This window comes from Haliotis rubra, unplaced genomic scaffold (assembly GCF_003918875.1).
Source record: "Haliotis rubra isolate DU_JTF1 unplaced genomic scaffold, ASM391887v1 Scf64, whole genome shotgun sequence".
Classification (NCBI taxonomy): Eukaryota; Metazoa; Mollusca; class Gastropoda; order Lepetellida; family Haliotidae; genus Haliotis; species Haliotis rubra.
Genome location: NW_025767346.1, coordinates 2,074,122 through 2,092,346, shown reverse-complemented (window position 1 = coordinate 2,092,346; position 18,225 = coordinate 2,074,122). Strand labels below are relative to the sequence as shown.

Here is an 18,225-nt window from a genome sequence, read left to right as displayed (position 1 = left end):
GCATTGTGATTGTCAGCTTCTTCTTGGAGCGTATTCTGTTTTTATGCTTTAATATAAAGACAGTAAAACAAAACATTAAGGTTAAAGCAAGAAAATAGGACTGTTGTGTCGCACATAATGAGACGTTTGACATTTACCACGAGTATCAACTTCTGACAGTAAGTTTCAATGTAATGCTATATAAATCTTCTGAAAAACGATTCCATATAAAAAGGAAAGGTTAGGTCGGTGCCACTCAGTAAGTAAAGTGAAATATATATTTTTCAATGCGACAAAGACCTGGAGATATTCACAAGTCGATGATATGATTCCGATTATGTCTTAAGAAGTATGTAGAATATATTACCTTGGGTCTCCTTGCAGCATTACTTTGTGCAGATATGTATGTTGTTTGTTTGTTTGTTTGGTCCTTGCCCTTTTAGGAACAATTTAAATATTTTCACTTGACTCTTTCGCAGTGTTTGTTACAATCATATGTCCCTGTAAAGCTTTCAGAACGACATATGGATAAACATTTCACAGAAATGAGGTCCAGTTCAATTGCCTGGGTTGACTTTTTCCCATATATTTCAATGGGATTTTAAGATCAAAAGTTTACATGCCCTTGCATGTGTTTGTGACGGATGTCTGTCTCACAGTCCCTGAACCACATTATTCTCCCTTCCGCCGAGCCCTGCCTGCAATGCTAAAGGCCTAAATGGACCAATCTAGATTGTCTCAGGTTCTGAATTTCCCAACACACTGGTACTCCTTTTCAAAGTTAATGAAATTACTTATTTCTATTAAAATTACATATACTGAGAGAAACAAATAAAGGAACAGGGGGAAATTCAAGCGTCCTTTAATATTTTCCAGTTTTCATCACCAGCTTTGAATTGCGCTGTGGGAGGAAATCTGAGAATAAAGGAACACTGCCATGAAGTGGTGTTCCCTTATTTGTTTCCCTCAGTATATATTCAGAGACTAAACATAAGTGTAATTGGGTAGGATCATCTTTTTGGTCTACTCCCATTTGTGAGAACTCCCAATTGTGAGACTCCCAGTTATGAGACAGTGGACTAGGTAATTAACAAAGAAAAAACACCATACTCCCCTGTCTGATAGAATGGATTAACCCTAGCTAATTACTGATTTGCGATGTAAATGAATCGTGTGGAGGTAACTGAATGAAACTTACTTTATTTATATGTACTTAAAAATATATTTATGCAAAAGTCAACATCGATGACGTCACATCCTCCATTTCATTTTGTATTTTATGTTGCATGGGAGTGGTGTTAACATAAGCAGTAATGCTTGTTCACCAATCCCTATTCATTTTCATAAATGATAATAAAATATGTTTAAACCAAAATGACTTTCAAACTTCATAAAAGTGAATAAAAATGTGGTATCATAATTACTATTCTTCTGAATAAATAACATATTTAATAAACTATTTCTTCTGTGTAAATATAATCTTTGATAATCTATTTCATTAATGAACTATGCCTAGTGTGGGTACTCTTCAATAACTTGGCTGATCCCACTTTCATTGTAGGGATGTGGTAACACCACCTATGTGCACTGAACCATTAATTAATGTGTCTCACAAATGGGAGTTCTCACAAATGGGAGGACACCATCTTTTTTCATGCCAACTCATAAACACATGCGTATTACATAGTTGGAATCGAACACTGGTCTCAGTATTTCGTAGATATTTTGTCATGATTGTGGAATTACTGTGTGTTGCTTTTATTTTCTAAAGAATATAATTATCAATTATCTATAAATTGGTGTGCCATTCAACATATATGACAGTGACGTCATTCTGTTACCATGAGCAACAAATTGGCGTTTGGATATAGGGCGTCATACAGATGGAGTTATAAGTATCATTACCATGATGAATAATAACTGACTGACTGACTGAGTTTAGTTTTACGCCGCTTTTAGCAATATTCCAGCAATATCACGGCGGGGAACACCAGAAATGGGCTTAACACATTGTGCCCATGTGGGGAATCGAACTCGGGTCTTCGGCGTGACGAGCCAACGCTTTAACCACTAGGCTACCCCACCGCCCCTGATAAATAAGAAAGGCATGCATGGAAACATAAAGTTTTGTGAAGAAAGCCATTCAAAATAATGTGTGGCTGTAGTTCTTGGAATTTTTCGACATTTGTATATGTAATGTATATTATTCATATTTTGCTGAAATTATGGAGATTGGTTCAAGCAGAAACCATCCATTGTATGGTCTGTGGTTCAAGAAATATGTTCCTCCGTTTGAGGAACATGTGAAAACCCGTACATGGAATATGATCTCATCATTTATGGATGCATGGATATGGTTACCTTGGATATATCCATCTTATTCGTGGAATGTAAGGACATTCGTATATGATATTACCTATCTTATTCGTGGAAAGTATGGATATATAAGGGATATATCCTTCGTTATCATGGAATGTATAGATAATAGTTTATGGGATATATCAATCTTATATGTGTAATGTATGGATATATAAGGGATATATCCTTTGTTATCATGAATGTATAGATAATAGTTTATGGGATATATCAATCTTATATGTGGAATGTATGGATCTATAAGGGGTATATCCTTCTTTATCACGGAATATCAATCTTATATGTGGAATGTCTGGATATATAAGGGGTATATCGTTCTTTTTCAAGGAATGTAAAGATAATAATATATGGATATATCAATTTTATATGTGGAATGTCTGGATATATAAGGGGTATATCCTTCTTTATCATGGAATATCAATCTTATATGTGGAATGTCTGGATATATAAGGGGTATATCCTTCTTTTTCAAGGAATGTATAGATAATAATATATGGATATATCAATTTTATATGTGGAATGTATGGATTTATAAGGGGTATATCCTTCTTTATCATGGAATATCAATCTTATATGTGGAATGTCTGGATATATAAGGGGTTTATCCTTCTTTTTCAAGGAATGTATAGATAATAATATATGGATATATCAATTTTATATGTGGAATGTCTGGATATATAAGGGATATGTCCTTCTATTTCATGGAATGTATAGATAATAGTTTATGGGATATACCAATCTTATATGTGGAATGTCTGGATATATAGGGTATGTCCTTCTTCATGGAATGTATAGATAATAACATATGGATATATCAATTTTATATGTGGAATGTCTGGATATATAAGGGATATGTCCTTCTATTTCATGGAATGTATAGATAATAGTTTATGGGATATACCAATCTTATATGTGGAATGCCAGGATATATAAGTGGCATGTCCTTCTATTTCATGGAATGTATAGATAATAATATATGGATATATCAAATTTATATGTGGAATGTCTGGATATATAAGGGGTTTATCCTTCTTTTTCAAGGAATGTATAGATAATAGTATATGGATATATCAATTTTATATGTGGAATGTCTGGATATATAAGGGATATGTCCTTCTATTTCATGGAATGTATAGATAATAGTTTATGGGATATACCAATCTTATATGTGGAATGCCAGGATATATAAGTGGCATGTCCTTCTATTTCATGGAATGTATAGATAATAATATATGGATATATCAAATTTATATGTGGAATGTCTGGATATATAAGGGGTTTATCCTTCTTTTTCAAGGAATGTATAGATAATAGTATATGGATATATCAATTTTATATGTGGAATGTCTGGATATATAAGGGATATGTCCTTCTATTTCATGGAATGTATAGATAATAGTTTATGGGATATACCAATCTTATATGTGGAATGCCAGGATATATAAGTGGCATGTCCTTCTATTTCATGGAATGTATAGATAATAATATATGGATATATCAATTTTATATGTGGAATGTCTGGATTTATAAGGGGTATATCCTTCTTTATCATGGAATATCAATCTTATATGTGGAATGTCTGGATATATAAGGGGCTTATCCTTCTTTTTCAAGGAATGTATAGATAATAGTATATGGATATATCAATTTTATATGTGGAATGTCTGGATATATAAGGGATATGTCCTTCTATTTCATGGAATGTATAGATAATAGTTTATGGGATATACCAATCTTATATGTGGAATGTCAGGATATATAAGTGGCATGTCCTTCTATTTCATGGAATGAATAGATAATAGTTTATGGGATATGTCAATCTTATGTGGAATGTATCGATATATATGGTATGTATCCATGTTATTGTCTGGACATTGTTATACGGGTCTAGTTCAATGCATAGCTCAGACTTAAAACCGTCTTCGAGTTACGTGAATTCCGTGAATATGTAATGTAACGTGGATCAAATACATCTTTAGTTAGTAACGAAACGGACGACATATACGAAAACGAGTTGTTTGGTAATTGTAAAAATGTAGACAAGGTGATACGTTATTACATAACTAAAGGACTGTCTGTATGTGATATGTGAACTATTCTATTGTGACTAATGCAATATATGATATGCCTCATATCATAGATGTATTTGATGCAATATCTTACATGAATTAGCACATAATATTTTACGCTGCATTTACGCCGAAGCAATATTTCAGCTTTAACACACATATAGTTAAGTTTTGACATTACTCACAGCGAACAGCTGCAAAATTGCTGATACGCTATGAAGCAATATTCACTCACTTACGCACTCACTCACTCAGCTTTATCTCATTATAACCAACTTATTCCCGTTGACTCATTTGGGAAAATATATTTACAAATATAAATTATTGTGTAGGGGAATGATTTAAATTTTCTGTTACGGATGGCATGAAATGCGTATATTGCGACTCGATCATACCGATATTATTCATGCATACTTGAACACGTTTCCTGAATACATTAATTATTTTTCCTGAAAATTATATTTTGGGGATGTAGTTTGCAGAGCAATGGAAGCCAAAGATGATATATTAATTTCCCTGATTGATGTTCTTGAAATGGATGTTAAAATGATATTTTGGGGATGTAGTTTGCAGAGCAATGGAGGCCAAAGATGATATATTAATTTCCCAGATTGATGTTCTTGAAATGTATGTTATAAAGCGCATTAAACTGAATGAAGAGCTTCTTTAATTATGTGTTCTTTGTATTGATCAAACGACGTTTCCGCTTTTGTGGCACGTCTCTGTAAGCTGAATTATCCCTGGGTTTCTAAATAAGTATATAATTATGGTTGTGTTTGTTTCAGAGTGTCGTCGTTGGTTTGAACGACGCGTCCTTCGTCCTTGAGCAAGGTAAGACAGTGAAGAGAATAGCTGTCTATTTATATCATAAAGTTAACTTGAATCTTTCTTTGTGTATTTCGAACTGAGTGAGTGAGTGAATGAATGGAAAACTATAATCTCGAGTAGGACAGGATGGATGAGTGAGTGAGGGACAAAGACGGTGTGATGGACAGATTTTCTGAGGGATGGACAGACGGATTTACTGTGTGAGTGAATGAATGAGTCGTTTAGCCAGCAAAACGGACGGAAACAGAATAAGGAAGAGTGAGTGAGTATGGTTTTACGCCGCTTTTAGCAATATTCCAGCAATATCACTGCGGGGACACCAGACTGACTGAGTATGGTTTAACGCCGTTTTTTAGCAATAATGACTCAATATTACGGCGGGGACGCCAGAAATGGGCTGCACACATTGTACCCATGTGGGGAATCGAACACGGGTCTTCGGCGTGACGAGCGAACGCTTTAACCACTAGGCTACCCCACCGCCGCGAATGAAGAAGGTAAATGAAAGTGAGAGAGAGGTAGAGAGAGAGAGAGAGAGAGAGAGAGAGAGAGAGAGAGAGAGAGAGAGAGAGAGAGAGAGAGAGAGAGAGAGAGAGAGAGAGAGAGAGAGAGAGAGAGAGAGAGAGAGAGAGAGAGAGAGAGAGAGAGAGAGAGAGAGAGTAACATACGGTTAGTGGTGGAATGAGTAAGTGCTTGTGAGACGAGAGGGGGGAGTGACCAAAAGAAGGGGTCACTGGGTGACAGACGAAGTTAGCAAGCGAGGCTGAGTGAGTGAGGTATTGAGACTGAATGAGTTATACCAAAGGCAAACCGAAATACGCTTGACCATGGTAACGGATCCTGCATAAATTGTCCCTGACTTGGTTCCATCTAGGAGTCACAGAACATGATAAAGAAGCATATTTGACAGGACGAGAAAAACACAACCATTGCCAATCATGGCACTGTACAGAATACGCAGCCATCACCAACCATAGAACTGTACGGAATACGTTTGTCAGAAGTTAAGTGTGTACGGCTAATCATGGATAGACAGTTTGGTTTGTACGGTGACCACTCTGAGGCTGTAATCTGCAACGGGTACACACAGTGGCGGAACCAGAGGGGGGATCAGGGGGGTTCAGAAACACACACACACACACACACACACACACACTTTTGAAAATTTCTGGATCCGCCTATGCACACAGAGCACCTGCAGTTAGTCTTGATGAGAGAATCTACTTCCCTTCCGTAACCGAAATATACGCAGGTCTTGACTTCCGTAACCGAAATATACGCATGTCTTACCTTCCGTAACAGATATATACACCTTTCTTGCCTCCGTAACAGAATTAAACACCTTTCTTATCTTCCGTAACAGAAATATACACCTTCTTGTCTTCCTAAACAGAAATATACACCTTTTTTGCCTCCGTAACAGAAATAAACACCTTTCTTATCTTCCGTAACAGAATTATACACCTTTCTTGCCTTTCTTAACAAAATGAAACACCTCTCTTACTTCTGTAACAGAAATATACACCTTTCTTACCTGCCTTAACAGAAATATACACAATTCTTGCCTTCCGTAACAGAAATATACACCATTCCTACTTTCCGTAACAGAAATATACACCTTTCCTACCTTCCGTAACAGAAATAAACACCTTTATTACCTTCCGTAACAGAAATATACACCTTTCTTACCTGCCTTAACAGAAATATACACCATTCTTGCCTTCCGTAACAGAAATATACACCATTCCTACTTTCCGTAACAGAAATATACACCTTTCTAACAAAGGTAAACACCCTTCCGTAACAGAAATATACACCATTCCTACCTTCCGTAACAGAAATATACACCTTTCTTGCCTTCCGTAACAGAAATATACACCATTCCTACCTTCCGTAACAGAAATATACACCTTTTTTGCCTTCCGTAACAGAAATATACACCATTTTTGCCTTCCGTAACAGAAATATACACCATTCCTACCTTCCGTAACAGAAATATACACATTTCTTACCTTCCGTAACAGAAATATACACCATTCCTACCTTCCGTAACAGAAATATACACCATTCCTACCTTCCGTAACAGAAACATACACTTTTTTTGCCTTCCGTAACAGAAATGTACACCTTCTTGATTTCCGTAACAGAAGTATACACCTTTCTTGCCTTCCGTAACAGAAATATACACCTTTTTTACCTTTCGTAACAGAAATATACACCTTTCTTGCCTTCCGTATCAGAAATAAACACCTTTATTACCTTCCGTAACAGAATTATACGCCTTTCTTGCCTTTCTTAACAAAATGAAACACCTCTCTTACTTCTGTAACAGAAATATACACCTTTCTTACCTGCCGTAACAGAAATATACACCATTCTTGCCTTCCGTAACAGAAATATACACCATTCCTACCTTCCGTAACAGAAATATACACCATTCTTGCCTTCCGTAACAGAAATATACACCATTCCTACCTTCCGTAACAGAAACATACACCTTTTTTGCCTTCCGTAACAGAAATACACCATTTTTACCTTCCGTAACAGAAATATACACCTTTCTTGCCTTCCGTAACAGAAATATACACCTTTTTTACCTTTCGTAACAGAAATATACACCTTTCTTGCCTTCCGTATCAGAAATATACACCTTTATTGCCTTCCGTAACAGAAATATACACCTTTCTTTTGCCTTCCGTAACAAATATACACCTCCTACCTTCTGTAACAGAAATATACACCTTTCTTGCCTTCCGTAACAGAAATATACATCATTCTTGCCTTCCGTAACAGAAATATACACCATTCCTACTTTCCGTAACAGAAATATACACCATTCCTACCTTCCGTAACAGAAATATACACCATTCCTACCTTCCGTAACAGAAACATACACTTTTTTTGCCTTCCGTAACAGAAATATACACCATTCCTACCTTCCGTAACAGAAATATACACCATTCCTACCTTCCGTAACAGAAATATACACCATTTTTGCCTTCCGTAACAGAAATATACACCATTCCTACCTTCCGTAACAGAAATATACACCTTTCTTGCCTTCCGTAACAGAAATATACACCTTTTTTACCTTTCGTAACAGAAATATACACCTTTCTTGCCTTCCGTAACAGAAATAAACACCTTTATTACCTTCCGTAACAGAATTATACACCTTTCTTGCCTTCCGTAACAAAATGAAACACCATTCCTACCTTCCGTAACAGAAATATACACCTTTCTTACCTTCCGTAACAGAAATATACACCTTTCTTGCCTTCCGTAACAGAAATATACACCATTCCTACCTTCCGTAACAGAAATATACACCTTTTTTGCCTTCCGTAACAGAAATATACACCATTCCTACCTTCCGTAACAGAAATATACACCATTCTTGCCTTCCGTAACAGAAATATGCCTTCCATTCTTACCTTCCGTAACAGAAATATACACCATTCCTACCTTCCGTAACAGAAATATACACCTTTCTTACCTTCCGTAACAGAAATATACACCATTCCTACCTTCCGTAACAGAAATATACCATTCCACCTTCCAACAGAAATATTCACCATTCTTACCTTCGTAACAGAAATATACACACTTTCTTGCCTTCGTAACAGAAATATACACCATTCCTGCCTTCCGTAACAGAAATATACACCTTTATTACCTTCCGTAACAGAATTATACGCCTTTCTTGCCTTTCTTAACAAAATGAAACACCTCTCTTACTTCTGTAACAGAAATATACACCTTTCTTACCTGCCGTAACAGAAATATACACCATTCTTGCCTTCCGTAACAGAAATATACACCATTCCTACCTTCCGTAACAGAAATATACACCATTCTTGCCTTCCGTAACAGAAATATACACCATTCCTACCTTCCGTAACAGAAATATACACCATTCCTACCTTCCGTAACAGAAATATACACCATTCCTACCTTCCGTAACAGAAACATACACTTTTTTTGCCTTCCGTAACAGAAATGTACACCTTTTTGATTTCCGTAACAGAAGTATACACCTTTCTTGCCTTCCGTAACAGAAATATACACCTTTTTTACCTTCCGTAACAGAAATATACACCTTCTTGCCTTCCGTAACAGCAATATACCAATGTCTTGTCTTACGTAACAGAAATATACACCTTTCTTACCTTTCTTAACAAAACGATACACCTTTTTTGTCTTTCGTAACAGAAATAGACGCAACTCTTCCCAAAACGCTATATACACATTTCTTGCCGACAATAACAGCTGTATATACCCCATATATCATTAATTCTGATATTAATCAACCTTATATATCATCAAGTCTCATGTCAATCAACCTTATACAGAATCACGTTCGACATCACGTATCACACATGACCATGTGAAATATATGTCCAACAGCATTAAACATCAGGTCCGATATCATTGACAATATATATCACGATGGCAATATATATCACGGTGGCAATATATCACGATGGCAATATATATCACGGTGACAATATATATCACGATGGCAATATATATCGCGATGACATTACATATCACGGTGACAATATATTATATATCACGGTGACAATATGTATCACGGTGACAATATGTATCACAATGACAATATATATCACGGTGACAATATGTATCACGATGACAATATATATCACGGTGACAATATGTATCACGATGACAATATATATCACGGTGACAATATGTATCACAGGGTGACAATGTGTATCACGATGGCAATATGTATCACGATGACAATATATATCACGGTGACAATATGTATCACGGTGACAATATGTATCACAGTGACAATATGTATCACAGTGACAATATATATCACGATGACAATATATATCACGGTGACAATATGTATCACGATGACAATATGTATCACAGTGACAATATGTATCACGATGACAATATATATCACGATGACAATATGTATCACGATGACAATATGTATCACGATGACAATATGTATCACGATGACAATATGTATCACAGTGGCAATATGTATCACGATGACAATATATATCACGATGACAATATGTATCACGGTGACAATATGTATCACAGTGACAATATGTATCACGATGACAATATATATCACGGTGACAATATATATCACGATGACAATATATATCACGGTGACAATATGTATCACGATGACAATATGTATCACAGTGGCAATATATCACGATGGGATGGCAATATATATCACGGTGACAATATATATCACGGTGGCAATATATATCACGATGACAATATATATCACGATGGCAATATATATCGCGGTGACATTACATATCACGATGACAATATATATCACGGTGACAATATATATCGCGGTGACATTACATATCACGATGACAATATATATCACGGTGACAATATGTATCACGGTGACAATATGTATCATGATGACAATATATATCACAGTGACAATATGTATCACGATGACAATATATATCACGGTGACTATGTATCATGGTGACAATATGTATCACGGTGACAATATGTATCACGATGACAATATATATCACGGTGACAATATGTATCACGGTGACAATATATATCACGATGACAATATATATCACGATGACAATATATATCACGGTGACAATATATATCACGGTGACAATGTGTATCACGATGACAATATATATCACGGTGACAATATGTATCACGATGACAATATATATCACGGTGACAATATGCATCAACCAACACTGATTATCAGGTCCAATATGACTCGGCATTATATCCTACAGCAAAAGGTATACTGTCACTCTATTGTATATCATCACATCTCACATCAGCTCTATGCATCATCAGATAATAAAGTATCTTGCGCGCCCAATCTGCAAGCAATACGTTGTTTAACGTCATACTGAACACTGACGTTGTGGACGAGAGCAATGCACGACTATCATGCCATTCCATGGAGAGCTATCAAGGGAGGCAACCCAGTTCGGCACAACTGGAATGCACTCGATGAGCATGGCAGCTCGTTCGGGCAAATGGCTCTGCGTGCGTCGACATAGTTTCAGCCTCGCGACGTCACGCCAGTGCGTTTCACATTTTAACTTTTGAATCGCACGTGTCCGAGGTGAACGGTAGGAGGAACGGACGCGATGTGGTCGACGGACATTCTCAACACTGAATAGTCAATGAACATGCCTGATTCGTTTTATCCGATTAAGCTTCGTTTTGAAACTACCCAATTCGTACGGTGTTGCCTGGTTCGCGTGTGCTTGAATTGTAGGTCATTGACCTGTACCGTATGATATATGGCACAAACATCGCCCGTTGAGAGAGTGTAGTCCATTTAGATACTGGAGTTTTCCCTTCACGTCCATAATGGCAGTGTTTAAAAAGTATATATATAATATATTATATATAAACAAGTGTTTATATATAGATTGATATGTAGATATAATATTATATGAATTGTTATAATATATATGTATATATATGCATGTGTATGTAATATAAATATACTTATTCATGCATATTACGTATATATATTTACATTAAAATGGGAATATATGTAGTATATGTGTGTGTGTGTGTAGATGTGTGCGTGCGTGCGTATGCGTGCGTGCGTGCGTGTGATTGCGTTAATTTCCTTTGGGCCGAGCTTCGTATTTATGTGGCGCTGTAATTCCGGGATGCATTGGGTTCATAGGTCACAGGTTGGTCAACATGGCTGCCGAATATGGATTGGACTCAAAATGGTACTCATATGTGAGTCTCAAATATGAGACCAGTCAGATACGTATTGGCAACCTCTGTGTATCATCAAACACCAACGATATACTTGACACAATGTTTCATTACATTAGCATCAGTGACAGCGTTCACTTGGCGCTACAAGTGACGTACGGTTTCGAAAGCTATTCCACCCGATTCCCTATAAATCAATGCGCTAATATCCATTCCGGCAGCGAACTGCTTCTACTATGCGTCACCCCCTATTGGAAAAAACGGGAAAATTTATTTGCGAATAAGGAATACAAAATCAGGTAAACCAACTTTCATATACACATCAACAAAATTATACTTTGCGTTTAATGCGTGCGGGTATCGTCACCTTAGTTATTCTTAGGTGCGCAGGAATATGTATCCTGTCCAATGCGATACGTACACTTTGAGAGGTCAAAGCTTCGGTTTCCGGAAAGTCAAATTTGGGGTTATAGTTTTAGTTTTGTTTCTTTAGTTTTTTGCTTTGATTTGGGTTTTTCTTTTGTAGATCTAGATGCTTATTTTTTTTCAGAATTAGTTGTTTTTTTAGGGGGGATGGGTTGACAACGTTATTTACGATGTCGTTATTTATTGAAAATGTATTAGTCAATTGGGCTAAAAGGCAAAACTTATTAAGACTGAATATCAGTGAAGAGAAAAAGCAAAAAAGCACATCCTGCTCCACCGGTAGCACCAATTTAACCACTCACACGATTTGCATAGTAAGTAAGTGTGAAAAGGTAACGACGTTCTGGGTTATATATTGGTTGAATGGTGAGCCAGCCTGTAGTTTCATGTAATGTCAGGTTTTTTTTAACAACGTGTGTAAAATACAAATATATACTTCAGACAGTTGGTTGATATAAATATTTATAACACATACACGTCACGGCCTCAAAGGGACTGTTATTTTATTCGTGTGAAATATTCTTGACTGTTTCGTTTAAATGGTTATGAATTGCAGATTCACTAAACGTAATGCCACACGAGCACTGCCTTGTCTCGTCGGGGCGACACAAATCATTTATTTTGCGTTTTTTAACACATTAATGTTACATGTTTGACACATAAATGAGAGGAACCAATATTCAAAGAAAGAACGTCTGGCACCATCTTGAACCCTATACTCCTTGAGATTTTTTAAAGAACTAAACCAAATGTGTTAATTTATCGTTCACAATGCAATAACCTTTTCCAACAATGTATAATAATGAAGTAATCCATGTTTTTGTTACGCATGGCGATATGAATAATACAAATAATTTCACGAAACTATGTGACGATGTCTGTTAGTAAATATTGCAATGATTTCAGATATAATAAATTTTATAAACAAGTAATACTTGTTATGATAGCGCACTGCGTTATGAATAGAAAACTGGAAAAACATAGGTTATAAACCGAAAGACGTTTGAGGTTGTTTTATTTATTTATTTATTTGTTTTTTTAGTGTGGCTAGGAAAAAAGCTCAGCTGTCAAAAATATAAATTTAAAAATCTGGTTATGTCGTTTACCGACAGCTGTAAAAAGTAAACCAGAACTGTTTTTATGCTCATATCTCCCCGGAATAAGTCCGCGATAACCAAACAATCAATTTCTGTTTTTATGTTGAAAAAACGTTCTCAAATGAACACTTATTTTAACTTGCTAATTTTATCAATGGCTTCATTGCGTGTAAAATGCGTGTCCCTATAAATATTACTCTTATTTGAAGAATTGCTCCTTTCAGACGTGGCGGGCGTTTTATCAATGGAGACACTGTTACCTATTTTTTACGAAACAGAAAAAAAGCATCAGTGATGCTGATGAAACAGATTTATCACTTAGTATAACCTAACACCTGTGGGAATTGACCACTGTATATTCATCGGAGACTGAAGGCGAGATTAGTTGCCCTTGTCACAAAGTACTAAGTCTTCAGTAAATATTCGGTGGCATTTAATAATATGACGTAGGGAATGTTTAGAAAAGAAGTACCGGTCACTGACGCACGAGGAACCCATGATAAATAATTGCCGGTCTGTTCAGTTGAGGGGAAAACACCTTGGTCCAGTGCACGTCTAGAGAACTAGCCAACTATATCGCTAGTTCAGGAGGCCTGTGGTTGATGCATGTCATTGAATCCAAACTGAGTAGACAAATGCTCATTATGTCAATCACTGGATGTTTCTGGCCATGTTCGAGTATTTGGAGAAAGCCGATATATCGCTGGAATAGTGCTGAGTATGGCGTTTAGTGACAGACAAACACGCAGACAAGTCACCATGTCGATCTACACGCACAGTACTGAAACGTGAGTGTGGATTCGGTGTTTGTTTGTTTGTTTGTTTGTTTGTTTGCTCTTCTGTTTTGTTTATTGTGTTTGCTTTTGTTTGGGCTTGGGTGTCTTTTTGTTGTTTTTGATCTGCTTATAGTTGTTGATGTTGATCTATATGGACATGTTTTGTTATTTGTTTTTGTTTTGTTGACGAAACCAAAATTGCTTCTCGGTAGATTTTAATTACGTAACAATACCTTGGTAACAACATGTATCAGTATGCATCTGTGTTCACATATTTAACTACGTCCATGCCCCTTTAGCTCTTACATCAACGTGTCCCTGCATCCGAGAAGGTATGGATGTGTGTGAAAGTACATGTGTGATATATGTTATATACAAGTGTGATATATGTTATATACAGTGGATATATATCAAGGAAGACTTTCATCATTTGAAGAATATATCAACAATACTTGGATGCATGATAGTTTGGGTATATACTATGGCGAATTTGGATATACACTTATCTGAGAAAATGAAACAGCTGGTGACCTGTATATACAGTTATCTGGGAATATACCACAGCTGATGACATGGGTATACAGTTATCTGGGAATATACCATAGCTGGTGACCTGGGTATACAGTTATCTACGAATATACCACAGCTGGTGACATGTGATATACAGTTATCTGGGAATATACCATAGCTGGTGACCTGTATATACAGTTATCTGGGAATATACCACAGTTGGTGACATGTATATACAGTTAACTGGGAATATACCACAGCTGATGACATGGGTATACAGTTATCTGGGAATATACCATAGCTGGTGACATGTATATACAGTTATCTGGGAATATACCATAGCTGGTGACCTGTATATACAGTTATCTGGGAATATACCACAGTTGGTGACATGTATATACAGTTAACTGGGAATATACCACAGCTGATGACATGGGTATACAGTTATCTGGGAATATACCATAGCTGGTGACCTGTATATACAGTTATCTGGGAATATACCACAGTTGGTGACATGTATATACAGTTAACTGGGAATATACCACAGCTGATGACATGGGTATACAGTTATCTGGGAATATACCATAGCTGGTGACATGTATATACAGTTATCTGGGAATATACCATAGCTGGTGACCTGTATATACAGTCATCTGTGAATATACCACAGTTGATGACATGTATATACAGTTAACTGGGAATATACCACAGCTGATGACATGGGTATACAGTTATCTGGGAATATACCAAAGCAGTTGGTGACATGTATATACAGTTAACTGGGAATATACCACAGCTGATGACATGGGTATACAGTTATCTGGGAATATACCACATACTGGTGACCTGTATATACAGTTATGGGAATATACCATAGCTGGTGACATGTATATACAGTTATCTGGGAATATACCACAGTTGGTGACATGTATATACAGTTATCTGGGAATATACATAGCTGGTGACCTGTATATACAGTTATCTGTGATATATACCACAGTTGGTGACATGTATATACAGTTAACTGGGAATATACCACAGCTGATGACATGGGTATACAGTTATCTGGGAATATACCATAGCTGGTGACATGTATATACAGTTATCTGGGAATATACCATAGCTGGTGACCTGTATATACAGTCATCTGTGAATATACCACAGTTGATGACATGTATATACAGTTAACTGGGAATATACCACAGCTGATGACATGGGTATACAGTTATCTGGGAATATACCAAAGCGGGTGACATGTATATACAGTTAACTGGGAATATACCACAGCTGATGACATGGGTATACAGTTATCTGAGAATATACCACAGCTGGTGACATGTATATACAGTTATCCGGGAATATACCATAGCTGGTGACATGGGTATACAGTTATCTGGGAATATACCACAGCTGGTGACATGTATATACAGTTATCTGTGAATATACCACAGCTGGTGACATGTACATACAGTTATCTGTGAATATACCACAGTTGGTGACATGTATATACAGTTAACTGGGAATATACCACAGCTGATGACATGGGTATACAGTTATCTGGGAATATACCATAGCTGGTGACCTGTATATACAGTTATCTGGGAATATACCATAGCTGGTGACCTGTATATACAGTCATCTGTGAATATACCACAGTTGATGACATGTATATACAGTTAACTGGGAATATACCACAGCTGATGACATGGGTATACAGTTATCTGGGAATATACCAAAGCGGGTGACATGTATATACAGTTAACTGGGAATATACCACAGCTGATGACATGGGTATACAGTTATCTGAGAATATACCACAGCTGGTGACATGTATATACAGTTATCCGGGAATATACCATAGCTGGTGACATGGGTATACAGTTATCTGGGAATATACCACAGCTGGTGACATGTATATACAGTTATCTGTGAATATACCACAGCTGGTGACATGTACATACAGTTATCTGGGAATATACCATAGCTGGTGACATATATATTCAGTTATCTGGGAATATACCGCAGCTGATGACATGTATATACAGCTATCAGGGAATATACCACAGCTGGTGACATGTATATACAGTTATCTGGGAATATACCACAGCTGGTGACATGTATATACAGTTATCCGGGAATATACCACAGATGATGACATGTATATACAGTTAACTGGGAATATACCACAGCTGATGAAATGTATATACAGTTATCTAGGAATATACCACAGCTGGTGACAGGTATATACAGTTATCTGGGAATATACCACAGCTGGCAACCTGTATATAAAGTTATCTCGGAATATACCAAAGCTTATGACATGTATATACAGTTATCTGGGAATATACCAAAGCGGGTGACATGTATATACAGTTATCTGGGAATATACCACAGCTGATGACACGGATATACAGTTATCTGGGAATATACCACAGCTGGCAACCTGTATATACAGTTATCTGGGAATATACCAAAGCTTATGACATGTATATACAGTTATCTGGGAATATACCACAGCTGATGACACGGATATACAGTTATCTGGGAATATACCACAGCTGGTGACATGTATATACAGTTATCTGGGAATATAACACATCTGACGACCTAGCTATACAGATAGCTGTGTATGTGAATATACCAGTTGTTCATCTGGATATGCATTCCGTTATGTGTGATGATGACACAGCTGCAGACCTGGTTATATATTTTTTCTGTGAATGTACCAATTGCTGATCCCAACACAAACGTTGTGTCACAAGTCTCAACACTAGCATAATAACGGGGAATCAAAGGAACACATAGATCCATGTGTATGGTGTATGGGCAAGAGATTCGCCAGACATATTCTAACTGAATATTCACGAGACAGTCAGAAATTGGAATATTCATAAGAATGTCAGTCGTTTTGTCAGACTTGAGCATCACTGTCAACCAGCTTCTCCGTGACGCTCGTCTCGTTTTTCAGGAATATGTTTTGTAGCAATTGGCCAGTGATTGAAACCACAAAAGTGAAAAGCAATATATACTCCTGTCAACATTCAACAGTCACGGTCAACAGACATTTAATGAGCCAACTGATCCATCGAGTTGAACTACAGTCAACTACGGCTGTGTCGAAGTTAAAGGGATCTAAGTAAATACTTCTAGTTATCCGAAGTTGGACACAACAGCAAAATCGTAACTAAAGAAGAATTACGCAGGGATTAAGCTTTTGCTTCGAGGCAACCGTACGGACGACATATGAAATGTAGTGGTTTCAGTGTCATTGCTGTGCTTGTCTGTTTCCTTGACTCAATTAGGAAATATTTGTCTGTTTCCTTGACTCTTTTAGGAAATGTTTGTCTGTTTCCTTGACTCATTCAGGAAATGTTTGTCTGTTTCCTTGACTCTTTTAGGAAATGTTTGTCTGGTTCCTTGACTCATTTA

General features: G+C 36.7%; 2 long non-coding RNA genes across 2 annotated transcripts in view; one reads left to right on the top strand and one right to left on the bottom strand.

Annotated features, from left to right (window-relative positions):
• The window catches only part of LOC124256805, a 219,190-nt gene that overhangs the window by 158,832 nt on the left and 42,133 nt on the right, over positions 1 to 18,225 (top strand). Inside the window, exon 5 of the long non-coding RNA XR_006893109.1 lies at positions 5,210 to 5,255. This is a non-coding gene — a long non-coding RNA (uncharacterized LOC124256805). The remainder of the gene's footprint in view (positions 1 to 5,209; positions 5,256 to 18,225) is intronic.
• The window catches only part of LOC124256803, a 174,469-nt gene that overhangs the window by 142,644 nt on the left and 13,600 nt on the right, over positions 1 to 18,225 (bottom strand). The gene's annotated exons all lie outside the window — the stretch shown is intronic.